This window comes from Chenopodium album, chromosome 11 (assembly GCF_948465745.1).
Source record: "Chenopodium album chromosome 11, dcCheAlbu1.1, whole genome shotgun sequence".
Taxonomy (NCBI): Eukaryota; Viridiplantae; Streptophyta; class Magnoliopsida; order Caryophyllales; family Amaranthaceae; genus Chenopodium; species Chenopodium album.
This window is the reverse complement of record NC_137844.1, coordinates 18,209,198-18,223,502: the sequence shown is the minus strand read 5'-3', so window position 1 is coordinate 18,223,502 and position 14,305 is coordinate 18,209,198.

The window sequence follows — 14,305 nt, the reverse complement described above, 5'->3', positions numbered from 1 at the left end:
CACCGGTGGATAATAATCGATTGGTCGTTCAGTTGGTTTCGGGTCTAACCGAACCTTATAAGGGTTGTGCTACCCTTATACGATAGAGTTCTCCACTCCCTCTGCTTTACCAGGCTCGATCAATGCTCACGCTTGAAAAGGCGGGGCTAGCAAAACAAGCAGCCACCAGTTCGGCATCGGCGATGGTGGTTACTTCTCGTGATTCTGATGATGGGTATGACACTTCTGGTGGTTCTCGTGGCCGAACTAACCTACAAAAGAATTCTAGTGGCCAAAAAAAGAGTGGTGGTAAGGGAGGAAAATCAGTAGGCAAATTCGGGGGCAACGATGGTGGCCGGGGTGGCGCTGGCCAGCAGCAGCAGCAGTGGCAGTCCCCGCCACCCAATTGGCAGCAACAACAGTGGCCGTAGTTCCCTGGTTGGGGGTGGGCTCCTCAGTGGGCTGCTCCTCCATGCCCGTACCCCAACCAAGGGTGGGCTCGTCCTTAAGGCCTAGCAAGGCAGTCCTATATCTTGGGTCCTCGTCCTCAACAAGCCTATGCCGCATCCAATCAGTCTGTACAGTACACTCCAACAAATATCGAGTCGGCGATGCATACTATGACTTTAAGCCAACCCGATCCTTCGTGGTACATGGACACCGGAGCCACTTCTCACATGACATCCTCCAACGGTAATCTCTCGTCTTATTTTAATTTGAGCAATCATCCTAATAATATTGTTGTTGGAAGTGGTCATACTATTCCTATTCTTGGTTGTGGTCGTACTACCCTCTCTTCCCCATATCCTCCTTTATCTCTCAATAATGTCCTTCATGCTCCCAAACTCATAAAAAATCTTATTTCAGTTCGCAAATTTACCTTAGATAATAATGTGACTGTTGAGTTTGACTCTTATGGTTTCTTTGTGAAGGATTATCAGACGGGGATGGCAATAATGTGATGTAATAGCACGGGTGATCTATACCCTCTCACCAACACCACTTCTACCAATCTTTCTTCTCCTTTGGGTTTTGCAGCTTTAGCTCCTTCTCTTTGGCATGATCGTTTGGGTCATCCCGGGTCATCTATTTTAGCTACTCTTCGTAGTAATAAAAGTATTGAATGTAATCGTACTTCAAGTTCTAGTATTTATCGTTCTTGTATATTTGGGAAACACATTAAGTTGCCTTTTTATTCTTCTATGTCATCTACTTCTTTGCCGTTTGATATAGTGCATAGTCATCTTTGGACTTCTCCCGTTTAAAGTTCTTCGGGACATCGTTATTATATGCTCATTTTGGATGATTTCTCGAAATTTGTGTGGACTTTTCCTTTAGCTAAAAAATCAGATGTCTTTGATTAATTTTTAGCTTTCCAATCTCATATTCGAATACAATTTGAGCGACGAATTAAGAATGTCTAATGTGACAATGGGAGGGAGTATGATAATAGTTCTTTTTGGGCGTTTTGTGAATCTAATGGGTTATCTTTCCGTATTTCTTGTCCCATACTTCATCACAAAATGGAAAAGCTGAGAGAAAACTACGATCACTAAATAATATCACTCGCAATCTCCTTGCTCATGCATCTCTACCACCTTCCTTTTTGTATCATGCCTTACAAATGGCCACTTATTTGCATAACATTATTCCTAGCAAGCTGTTAGGAAACAAATCTCCTGTTCATGTCCTCTATCGTCGGGAACCGTCATATTCTCACTTACGGGTTTTTGGGTGTCTTTGCTTTCCTCTTATCCCCTCTACCACGATACATAAGCTCCAGCCACGTTCCACCCCTTGTGTGTTTTTGGGTTTCCCTCCTAATCATAGAGGATATAAGTGTTATGACTTGTCATCAAATAAAATAATCATATGCCGACATGTGCTTTTTGATGAAACCGTGTTTCCCTTGCCAAGCTGCATTCCCCTTCTTCTACTGCCTATGATTTTTTGATGAAGGCCTCTCTCTTTATCTAATTCATCATGTGCAGGCTTCCTCTCCACCTAGGCCCACTCCCACGACCCAACCTCACATGGGTGAGGATGTTTCTTCACCTCAACATCACTTCCCCCACCTGCTACTCCAACCTAGCTCACAGACCCAATACCTGAGCTTGGGCCGGCTTCCCCATCTAGCCTATCACCGAGTTCAGTGACTTCTACGGCCCAACAACTTCCCCAACTCACTACCTCATATTCTTCCGAGCCCACTCCTATTCCAAAAATGGTAACACGAAGCCAACATGGTATTTTTAAGCCAAATAAAAATATTGCAATGTTGCTACAATTTCTAGACGAAATCCCCTATTTAGACATCCACTTTTGGCCTCCTGTCCCGACAGGAAGTGCTATGACGATAAATAAAGCCATCTTTGTGTTGAATCAACGTGAAGAATGCTTATGGACAACTGATTAAGTCACAAAAAATGCAAAATGACTAGCCTAACCCAAAACAAAATGAATTAAGGTCCAAACTAACTAATCCCGATCATAATTAGGCTTAAGCCCGAGGTTAAAACCTAATTATGACGGATTTAGAGGCGCCTAGGTTAAAAATCAATGCTGCATAGAAAAATCTGCGCGCATCTCAATGAGTCACACTGGTGTGACACGCGCAGATCACAAGGTTGCGCGTGACACCCAGCGTAACCTCTAGTGATGCGCTTGTGAAAGATTCAGAATTTCATAAAAATATAAAATCGAATCTTACCATAATACCACGCGCAAGAAATTTAGTTGCGCTGCCCATAACAGCACATCTAAATCACTTGCGCTGGGCTGTCGCGCGCAATCCGTTCTGATGCGCGCGACACCTATTGCAATAGAATACTCAAAACCCTAAATGCATCCATTCTCTATAAATAGAGGCTTAATACGAGGCAGAAACAGAGACAGAAATTAACCTAAAACTCTGGCAGAAACTTTGTGAACTTGTATACTACCAACCCTCTTGTCCTAAACACTCACCCCTTTAATACTTGTTACTATGGTGGAGGTTCCCGAACAAGAAGGAGTCCATAAGTGTTTTAAAAGAAGATCTAGCAAGGAGAAGTGGTATATTCCCAAGCACTTAGATCAATCACCTTTACTTTTCTTGTTTAAATAACTTTTAATCAATTAATTAGTGTTGTTTGATCACTTCAAATGAACTTTTAATTAATTAATTCCACATAGTATCTTGTATTAAATAAAGAATAGAATTGAATAATTAATTGTTGATTGATCACCTAAGTCAAGGCGAATCTTATTTATTTATTGTTCTTTTCACGAATATTGATTAAATAAGAATAACGACTTTTGCAATGTAATTCCTACGTGATTGATGCTTGTAAATAAAATCAGCTAACTTAGTTTTTAGGAGCCACGTTGTATATATTGTTTGGTGATGAAATTATGAAAAAGGAAGAGCTATAGAGGCTGCTCTAGGGCTAGAATAGCGATTCCTCCCTAAAAGGAACGTTATTTTAGTACCCTCACTCCCGAACTCATTTCTGGTACACGTAGACCAATTTGGGCATGGGTAAACTTGTGATTCGTGCTAAATATCCCTTGAACTTTACTTGGGAAAAAGGCATGAACGAGGTTTATGAGTTTTCCTAAAACTCATTGGCGACTCCTACTTGTTTCTTACAAAAAAGCGTAATGATAAGATCAATTCTAAATCAAGGTCCCCCAAACAGTCAGGAATTCAAATCCTAATACACCCTAACAAGTGTAAAGTCTTAGGCTTTTAAAGGGCCATGGGCATTTAAGGAGAAGGATCCCCTACGATGGGCACACCCTCCTTACACCTATTCCCCGTAACCCAACCCAATTGATGCTCTTCGTGATCCAAATTGGAAAATGGCTATGGATGATGAATATAATGCTCTTATTAAAAATAAGACGTGGGAGTTGGTGCCCCCAAAAAAAAAAGGAAAGATTGAATGCAAAATTGTTTTAAACCCAAAACTAACCTTGTCAAAAAAAAAAAAAAAAAAAAAAAATAAAGAGAGAGAGAAGACAAGGAAAAGACACCTAATGTAGGAGTTGTCACCCAAAGTAGAAAGGTTTTAATTTGAGAAGCACCAAAAGTAAGGGATTAAGGGAGTTTACTTGAGCCTTTCCATTTTTCATAACCTTGAGCCTAGCCACGTTACAACCCTGGAAAGGCCCTCCTTGAGATAGACCATAACCATGTACCACGAAAATCATCATTCTACAAAAATATGGCCCACCTTGGGCCTTTACACATATGGACCTACTATTGAGTAGTTATTCCCATACATAAAATGCATAAAATGTTGAGTAATCACTAGTAGAAAAAAACTAAATGGCAAGCGGTTCAAACCCCCTAATGGCAAGCGGTTTTGAACCGCATGCTCTTGGGGGGCTTGCCAATAGCCTTTTAAATGGCAAGCGGTTCATAACCGCTTGCCATTTGTACAGAAAGGGCAGCGGTTTGGCGCCAAAACCGCTGCCCATTATGGCTATAAAAAATAATTTTTTTTTTTGGTTTTTTTTCACTTAAATTGATTCACAAAAAAAATATACGTAAAAACATTAAAATTTTCATTAATAAATTGTTGTAATATTACAATTTCATCAAAAAAAAATATTAAAAAAATTATTACAAATAACAAAATTAATACAAGGCATTTTCTCAAAAAAAAAAAAAAAATAATAATAAAAGTTCTTGTTCCACCACCAGCCACGAGCACCAGCAACACCATCACGCGCACCAGCACCATCACCACCATCCATGCGCATCAGATCCCAGCCCACCACCACCACTCACCAGATCCATGCGCACCACCACCCACCAGTTCCCAGCCCACCTCACCACCAACACCCATAAACCCGTAACCCACCTCACCACAAACCCTCATCAACCCGTAAAACCAGATCACCACCCACCAAAACCCACACCGAAACCACGACCTCCACCCCAATTAGCTCTACGGCCATGAAAACGCCAAATTTGCCTTGAAATTATGGTTTTAAAGGTCTAATTCGACCCTAAAAACTCTAGATCTAGAGTTTTTAGGGTCGAATTTGACCAAAAAAACTTGAACCCACACACATGCACGAAGTTGCTCGAAATTATACTTGAAATTTGCTCGAAATTGCCCTCAAAATCTGCTCGAAATAGCCCTCGAAATCTGCTCGAAATTTAACTTGGGGTTTTGGTCGAATTTGCTCGAAAATATCATGGTTCGAATTTGTGGAGATGAGAAAGAAAAATGAAAAAGAGATTGTGAAAGAAGAGAGGAACGAAGGACAAAGAAGAAGATCGGAGATGAAAAGGGAAGAGAAGAAAAGAGAGAGGGAGAACGGGAGATATGGAAGTAGAGAGAGAGAGAGAGAGCAGCAAAAATGAGAGTAAAGAAAGAGGAGAGAGAATGGGAAATGAAGGGAAGGGTGGGCGGCTGCAAGTAGTGAGCATTAGTTTTAGGGTTTTTTTCAAAATGGCAAGCGGTTTGGGGTTGAACCGCTTGCCAATATATCTAATGGCAAGCGGTTCAACCCCAAACCGCTTGCCATTACATATATTGGCAAGAGGTTCGCGCCAAAACCGCTTGCCATTTAATATTAGAGGTTTTTTTAAAAAAAATTGGGTAAATGGCAAGCGGATTTTTAAAACCGCTTGCCATTTGGGGCTTCCCATTCCGTTTTTTCTACTAGTGAATGATTACAGAATCATATAAAAAATCAATTAATTTTGATGATTTGACAGCTATCGGCTTGATTACATCATGTTAGTAAAGAAATCGAATCAAACTAAATTCGATGTTTTCCATATCCTTTGCCAAGAAAAATAAGATGACTATCACTTTAAAAAAACAATCATCTTATTTTCTTTTAATAATAGGGATATTTATTACCAAGGTGATTCAAGTTCTATATACATTACCCAGAAAGAAAAAGAGTTAATACAGTAAATTGATTTGATATATCGACAGCCTCGACGTCAACTTTAGATGTCTTTTACAACTCTTGAGCATTGATCTTCTCACTTATCATGAGCAACTAATATGTCCACCTGCGTGGGATATCTTTATCCTCTCTAAGAGAGGAACATTGATTGAACATGATCGCTACATGAAAAATGATCGTTATCGCTATCACACGTATACCTCACTGCCAAGTCATCACGATGATTCAACTATTAAGTCAATAATCCTTGCTTTCGAAAACATGTCTAATTCTCTTTCTTTATTCTTCTACGGGAAAGTTGGATTTCGCTTCCTTCTTATGCCTGTCTTTTTTTGTTCATTTCTTTTTTGGGGGGTAAGTCGGGATGATCCCTCTCATTTGGTAACTAAAATACTTAAAAAAGTATAATTTTTCTTGCTCTTTGCCTCAAACTGGGGGCTAAAAAAAAGCCAGGACATCCCCACTTCTCTCTATTTACAGATTTGAACATGCTATTTATGTTGCGAAAATAATGTCATGCAAAGCTTATTAAGAATCATCTTAATAAATTTTAATGACAAAGGGAAGAATACCACTTCCTATTATTTGACCAAGATAATTAATTATGTTACTTGATCAAACTATTCATGATAAACATATGTAATATTCCTCAAATTGAAAATACAAATCTTGGGGCTTCAAATAAACATGAGAAACACCCTTTAGCATATGTACACATGAATTCTGAAAGTCATCTAAGTCTACACTTGGGGGATACAAAAATATGGTTTCACCTTAAATGTCGTTTTGAAATGAGACCATATTTTGAAAAGTGATTCAAATGATTTTATAAATTATTCTAACACTCCATCAAACCTAATTTTGATAAATATTCATTTTCAAACTACGATGCCTGTTTAATTGGAATAACTTCACTTTCAATTAACAAAATACGATAATGATGACAAACACTAAAAAGGGGAGATATAACAAGATTATATGTCCAAAAACTTCTCTTTAGCGACTCGCTATGCCCCTTAAGTAGCGAAGCAACATAAGCTACTTCATATCTAGTTCGTTAGTTGACGATACACCACTGCACTAGGAGCTTAGCCATGTGTGGACCAAAATGGGCCCGCAAAGCCGGTTACCAATAGGTCTAAGTCCTTCTCTAACTAGAAGAGCAGCAAATCGTCTGCTCACTAAAGTTAGGATTACGGAAAATAGGACATCACTCTTAGCCCTGTCTCTTGCTGTTCTTCTATTCAAGAGAGAAAATCTGGTTTGCTAGCTTGGCCGAGAAGATCTTTTCCATTATCTTACTTTTCCCATTCATTTGATTTTCTCTTTCCTTAAGCTTCTAATAAGCGACTACATACCTGCTGCTCCTGATCTCTTTGATTTATCTTACCAGCTGTAAGGCTTGAAAAGAACTGGCTTGGTTGACTCCTTAGCAAGCAACCTATCTATGTTCACCTATCGACCTACTAACGTAATGGAAGACACAGGGACTGAAACGAAAGCCTTAATAAAAGAAAAGCAATCTTGAGAGTCAGAAACCCGTATGATAGGCTAGGAGTGCTCAAAAACTCTATTTTTGCACACATTTTCATATCTTTGTTGAAATAAGTTGCAAATTACAACTTACCTTCATCAATCTTGGACAAAAAAGTCACACTCAATTATGTGCTAGACTTTTCTTTCCATTTTGGGTCCAGTTTTGAAAATAATATGATTATGTATTTTGCCTACTAGAAAAAATAACTTTTCAAAACAAACTTTCATTTAAATTATTAGACCCTTTTCCAATTTTGAATTCTAGTTCGAAATAACATGTTTCTAATAAAAAAAAAAAATAGAATTCAAAATTTCCTTTCGGAATTTTTGTTTCATTTTCTCAAATAAATAAATTTTCAGATTCTCAATAACCGTTTGGATAATACATATATATACATAAATATTTCCAAAAGGAATGAACTAAGATTCGACTTCTTCTTGACTCGAACTTGTTCTCGCCTAGTCATCCAGCGAATATTGGCTTAGGGATGGTAAACGAACCACCTACAAGACCAAAATCAACGATTGACAAGAACAAAGAAAATATTTGATGTTCTAAATCGACTTTGAGAATAAAATCACCGCAATGATCATTACAAACGTTTAGACATTAAGTAAAGATTACTAAACCTTAACTACAATTGTTTTTGGTTTATAAAACTAGCAAGGAACTAACTTGCTTCCTTAATCATGGCCTTAGATAAAAGGCGTTAGCCATGTCAGTGTCCTAAAATGTTCTCAAAAACACAAAAACATGGGATACATAGGCTCATTCCAACATCATGATGATATGAATGGCCTAAACAAAAGCAAGTCATTACAAACTACCCCAAATTGGGGACTCCAAGACTTGTGAAATAGCAAGAATGCGCATAACCCGACACATAGGGGCTCCAATATCCACAATAAACAAAATAAGATATTCATGCCATTCGAGTTACTTTCGAGAATCACCTAAACTACAAATGGTTTATGTAGATCTCGAGCCTTATGATTTTCAAACGCGTCACAATGATTTAATAGTCATTTTGTCCCTTTGAAAACTAAGTTTGCAACTAAACTTGGCTATAGAAAAAAACTACAAACATATAATATATTCGAGCCATTTTCAAGTTCAACTTCAAAAACTAATCTTAGTGCATAATTGTTGTTTCAATACTTCAATTTACTCTAAAGATTAGAGAGTATAACTATTATAGAGCTAAAGAAACAAAATCATGAGTTTTAAAATAGAATTAAAATGCATACAACATACTTGCTCATACGAAAGTTTAGTACTCAATCATTCATCATGAAATTTGTATCAAAACACTTCATTAACATAAATTTCATGAGTTAGAATAAGAGACTCCTAAATTCTAAATTAAGAGGTCTTCATTTTTCTCCATTGTTGCACACAAGGAGGATAACTGTTGAAGCTTAAAGGTTTTGATGATGATGAATATAAATTAGCAAACTTCAAACTAATAAGAGTTCTCTAAGTATTGTAACTAGAACATGTGAAGTTGACTTTGGAAGTGGAAGGGAAGACTCATAGAGATCTCAAGGAAAGTTAAAAAAGATAGGAGAAGAGTTCCCTCACAGGAACTAACTGAGTTCCCTAACAGGAACTTGAAGACAACAAGTTGAGAAGTTCAATTTGGCCTGCGTTGAAGACAACAAGTTTCACAAGAACTTGGTCTACGAAGTTTCAGTTGAGAACCGAAAGTGAAGTGACAGAAGGAACTTAATCTTGGACTGCGTGAAGCCCAAGTATCCTAGTCTACAAAATATTGGCGAAGCAAATTAGTTTTGTAAAGTTTTTATCTCTTAGATTTGCTGTAAATATGATTGTTGAGTCTACGTGTGAAGACCTATTAAAAACGTGACAAAAGTGCTTGGTAAGCTTAAAATAGGAAAGTTTAAAAAGATAAGTTTCAAGAAAAGATTTTATTCTTAAAAACTGATTATCAAAAGATATTCTTCTTTTGACGATTTATCTTTGATAAGTTATTCTGAAAAAGATTTTCTTCGAAATAGATTTACTTAAAATCGTGTTTTGTGATTTTGAAAAATAACATAATTATCTTTTGAAAACCCTACTTTCTATATGAGCTAGTCTTATATAAATCGTAGTAATCATATCTCATATTTTTCTGTGAGTTTATGCGTGAAGAAATTAAAGTGTGCCTAATTATGTAAGTTTTCCAAGTCTATAACTTTGTCATATTAGTTTCGGGTTTCATGCGTAGTTTACCTCTTACATACTAAGGGTCAATAGTTTTTATTGGTTGGGTTCTTGGGGTGTGTGTGTGATTTATCTTTGCATACAATTGTGTAGGCTTCTAGGTTGAAGCTAAGTGAGAGAATGCTCAGGGAGTACAGGGACTTAGGTTGGGTAGGATAGGGTCCTACTGTATAGCAAGTTCAGTCTGGAACTTGTTAATAAAGGTTTGAGTATAATAGGTTGTAACTTGTGTGTTTGCCCTATTATAGTGGATTGATTTGGTTTTGGAAATCCCTTGGAGGATCGAGGTTTTACTTCCAGTTGGGCCCTGGAAGGTTTCCTCGTAAAATACTGCGTGCATTGCAAGTTCCTTTACATTCTGTTTTTATATTCCGCAAAAGTAGCCACTAGAAACTCACATACAATTCACCCCCCTCTTATAGTGTTCCTTTTAACTAATAATTGGTATTGGAGCACGGTTCTCGCGTGTAAGCAGATAACTTTGCTGAGTAAGTTCCTGAGGAGGGATGAATTACAAAGAGAAACTTCAAGAAGGGTATTCTACCCAACGTCCACCTATGTTCAATGGTAAGTTTTACACCTACTAGAAGAATAGGATGGAGATATTCATCAAGGCTGAAAATTACCAAATATGGTGTGTAATTGAATCTAGTGATTTTGAGGTAACCTCAACCAATGAGAAAAATGAGGTAGTTCCTAAACTTATTTCTGATTTTGATAAAGAAGATTATCAGAAACTTGAGTTAAATTCTTTAGCTATCAAATATTTGCACTGTGGTCTTGGACCCCATGAACATAACCAAATCATGGGATGCAAGACTGCTAAACAGATTTGGGATCTAGTAGATGTTACTCATGAAGGAACTAATGAGGTAAAATATTCTAAAATTGATCTATTAATGTCTAGGTATGAGAGGTTTAAAATGCTATCTAAGGAGTCCATAGAGGAAATGTTTACAAGATTTAATGATATTATTAATGAACTAAGTTCCCTTGGCAGGCACATTCCTATAGATGAACAGGCCAGAAAGATCTTGAGGAGTCTTCCACAAGATGAACGATGGAGATCCAAGGTAATTACAATGCATGAATCCAAGGACTTCACAAAGTTCAATATGGAACAACTAGCAGGATCATTGATGACTCATGAACTACACTTAAGTTCCAATGCCGAAAGTTCCAAGAACAAGAGTCTTGCTTTGAAAGCACAAGACCCTGAGGAATCTGAAGTTGATAAGAAAGAGATGGCTTTGATAGTAAGAAGATTCAAGAAAATGATGAATAACAGGAAGTTTGATAGGAACAAGAAACTTTCAAGTTCCAAGGACACTACCTGTTTCAAGTGTGGCTCAAAACATCACTTCATAAGAGACTGTCCACTAAAGGAGAATGACAAAGGAAATTTCAAAGGAAAGGATCAAACCAAGGAGTCCAAATTCTATAAGCCTTACTTCACTAAAGAAAAAGTGAAGAAGGCTATGATGGCTGCATGGGGAGACTCAGATTCAGATTCAAAAGAAGATCCACCATTAGAAGAAATGGCTCATCTATGTCTTATGGATAAAACTGATGAAAAGGCCAAATTACAAGAATATGAGGCTGAGGTATGGTACTCTTCTAATGAATTAAGACATTTCTCTGAAGACAATTTGATACATACCGTGTTAGATATTCAGGAAGATTTAAAGGAACTCCATAGAGCTAAAGCACAAAGTGACAAGGCACTTGACACTTATAAAGAACACAGTGAATGGATGGACAATATGAAATTTGATATTCAAAATAGGTTCTTTAGTCTTTTTGATGACAATGTAAATCTGAAAGAAAATCTAGAAAGACTAAAACATGAAAACACTCTTTTGAATGTGGAACTGTCTTTGTTAAAAATTGGTGAAGCAGTTCCTAACTCTGAAGTTCCTCTTCTTGATCAGTATCCAAAGTTTGAAAAGTTAAAATCTGATTTAGAAGAATTAAAAATAGAGAAAGCTAATCTTGAGGGGGAACTTGAAAGAGTTAGGAAGGGTAAACAACCCATTGAGTACAAAGTACCTGAATGGATTGTTAATGCCCAAACCAAGATAACTGAAGGATTAGGTTATAAGAAGAAGTTCTAGAAAGAAAGAAGTATGTTGACCTACCTAGTAGTATTGTTTGTCATTTTTGTGGCAAGACAGGACATAAGCAAGCTAAATGTCCTAAGAAAGAAAAGAGCACTCTAAAGATGAAAGTTATGTTAAATAGATATGGGTTAGGAAATCTGATTAAACATCTGTTACACAGGAACCCAAGGAAACCTAGGTTCCAGACACTAACGTTTGATTCTTCATGCAGGTTCCAGTAGGGGGAACAACACTTGGTACCTCGATAGTGGTTGTTCTAAGCACATGATTGGAGATAAATCTAGATTTCTCTCACTGGATGCCTACTATGGTGGAATTGTGACCTTTGGTGATAATATGAAAGGTGATATAATTTCTATTGGAAAGGTAGGAAGTTCAAGTTCCCATGCTATTGATAATTTATTTTTAGTCGAGGGTCTCAAACACAATTGGTTAAGTATTTCACAGTTTTGTGACAAAGGTAACTCTGTTAGCTTTACTTCTAATAAATGCAAAATCATCCACAATGACATTGGGAACATTATATTAGAAGGAACTCTTAAAGGGAACACATATATTGTGGATCTCAACGAGGTTCCTAATAGTAGTCTGACATGTCTTAGTGTTATTGAGGATGATCCTATATTATGGCATAAAAGATTTGGTCATGCAAGTTTTACCTTGCTTGATAAGCTTAGATCCAAGGAATTAGTAGAAGGGCTTCCTTGTATTAATTTTCTATATGATAAAGTATGTCATGCATGTGTCAGAGGTAAACAGACTCGAGTTTCTTTCAAATCAAAGAAAATGGTAAGCACCAAAAGACCTTTGGAACTTGTTCATATGAATCTTTGTGGTCCAATGAGAATCCAAAGTAGAAGTGGTAAAAGATATGTAATGGTTATTGTTGATGATTACTCAAGGTTCACTTGGGTATTCTTTCTTGTTAGCAAAGATGAAACGTTTGATGAGTTTGTTGCTTTTGTGAAGAAAGAATAGGTAATCCCTTGGTGCATCTAAGGTCAGATCATGGAACAGAATTTGAAAACTCCAAGTTTGATGAATTATGCACATAACATGGAATGGATCACAACTTCTCTGCCCCAAGAACTCCACAAAAAAATGGAGTAGTTGAACGCAAGAACAGAAGCCTTGAGGACATGGCTAGGACAATGCTGATCTCAAGTGGTCTGCCTAGGAACTTCTGGGCAGAAATAGTGAATACATCTTGTTACATTCTAAATAGAGTATCAGTTAGAGCCATCACCAACAAGACTCCCTATGAACTCATCAAAGGGAGAAAGCCTAATATTTCTTACTATAGATCTTTTAGTTGTAGATGTTTTGTTCATAACAATGGTAAAAGAAACTTGGGAAAGTTTGATGAACGTAGTGACAAGTCAGTATTCTTAGGATATGCCTCAAACAGTAAAGCTTATAGAGTTTATAATAAGAGAACAATGTGTGTTGAAGAGTCTGTATATGTAATTTTTGATGAAACTGAACATTTAATTGATGTATCAGAAGATGATGATGATTTCGAAATAGGACTTGTAAGAAAGTGTGATCCAGATGAAGAATCAACATCATTGGAGAGGCAGCATGTGGAAAATGAAGGTGAGGAAAACAATTAAGAAAATGGTGTGCAAAAAACAGAAGATGCACAAGGAACTCCAGCTCAAAATCAAGATCAAGAGAAACCGGAAGTTCCAGAAGAAGTTCAAGCTGAATCACAAGATGAAGTTCCAATAGAAGTACCAGTCAATAATAATCAAGAAAGATTGTATCCAATCAAGGACTTTGCACCAAAGTCCTGAAAGCATCAGAATTCACATCCAGTTGATGCAATCATGAGTGATATCACTAAAGGAACTCAAACCAGACTTCAACTTAGGAACTTCTGTGCATTTTATGCATTCCTTTCCTCCATGGAACCTAAGAACTATGTTGAAGCTTTAACTGACGCTAACTGGATTAATGCTATGCAAGCGGAGTTAAATAAATTTGAAAGAAATAAAGTTTGGCATCTGGAACTTAGACCAAGTGATCAAAGGACAATTGGATTGAAATGGGTATTCAGGAACAAACTAGATGAACATGGTATTATTGTCAGGAACAAAGCAAGACTAGTTGTTTAAGGTTTCAATCAACAGGAAGGAATAGACTATGAAGAAACATTTGCTCTAGTAGCCAGGTTAGAAGCTATTCGTTTACTTATTACTTTTGCTGCTTATATGGAATTTAGGTTGTACCAAATGGACGTAAAATGTGCTTTTCTAAATGGTCTACTGAAAGAAGATGTCTATGTGGAACAACCTCCTGGATTTGAGAATCTAGAGTTTCTAAACCATGTTTATAAGCTTGACAAAGCCCTTTATAGACTTAAGAAAACTCCCAGAGCATGGTATGAAAGACTATCTAAGTTCCTTTTGGAAAATGGTTTTAAACGAGGTAAAATTGAAAAAACATTGTTTTTAAAATAAAATGGAACTGACATTTTAGTTGTACAAATTTATGTTGATGATATAATTTTTGGTGCATCTAATGA